The sequence below is a fragment of the Saimiri boliviensis genome, chromosome 16 (genome assembly GCF_048565385.1).
Source record: "Saimiri boliviensis isolate mSaiBol1 chromosome 16, mSaiBol1.pri, whole genome shotgun sequence".
NCBI classification, from domain to species: domain Eukaryota; kingdom Metazoa; phylum Chordata; class Mammalia; order Primates; family Cebidae; genus Saimiri; species Saimiri boliviensis.
The window spans coordinates 87,652,015-87,653,045 of record NC_133464.1 but is presented as its reverse complement, the minus strand read 5'-3'; positions in this window follow the sequence as shown (position 1 = coordinate 87,653,045).

Here is a 1,031-nt window from a genome sequence, read left to right as displayed (position 1 = left end):
GTCGCCCTTTGCACTTAGATGTGAGGTTGGTCTCAGGGTGAGACACATAATGAAGGTAAACCGAGATGACATGAAATGAAATGAGCACAGGATGAAGGTGAGCCAGCCGCACAAGCCCTGCCAGGGAGGATGTCGTCTGGGCACACAAAGATCATCTCCTCTAAGGGGCCAGGGCTGGAGGTCCAGGCCATCCTGTACACAGTGGCTTTTCTGCCGTCTGCATCTCCTTTCTCCAATGCTCTTTCATTCTTCCTTTCAACAATTATTTCTTTCTCTTTTTTTTTTTTTTTTTTTTGAGACAGAGTTTTGTTCTTGTCGTCCAGGCTGGAGTGCAGTGGCACGATCTCAGCTCACTGCAACCTCCGCCTCCTGAGTTCAAGCTATTCTCCTACCTCATCCTCCTGAGTAGCTGGAATTACAGGCACGTGCTACTACGCTCAGCTAATTTTGTACTTTTAGTAGATACGGGGTTTCTCCATGTTGGTCAGGCTGGTCTTGAACTCCTGACCTCAGGTGATCTGCCCGCCTTAGCCTCCCAAAGTGTTGGGATTACAGGCATGAGCCACCATGCCCAGCCTTGACAATTATTTCTTTAGCACCTTCTATGGACCTGAAGCTCTTCTAGGTTGTAGGAATTCACCTCTACTAGGCTTTTTGTCTCACTTTTTTGATTGATAACTGGGACATTACCTGCTTTAGGAAACACTCGCTGACACCCCTTGTCAACCACCAGGCTCAGCCCAGGGCCTTTCCTGGGTGCTCCTAGGACACTCTGTGCATAGCTCTCTCATTGCACTCGCAGCTTTAAATTATGCTCTTCTCTTCGTGTACGCATCTTCCCCAGCAGACTGTGAACTTGGCACGGTCAACACAATTCTGTAGCCTCAGATGCCTGCACAGTGCCTGAGCACACAGTCCTTGCTCTGAACACATTTACTGAATAAGGGAACTATGGCAGAATCAGCGCTATTCACCTCTCTGAAGACAGAAGAGTGACAACAGAGTGTGGAGGGTGCCCAGGCACTGATCTT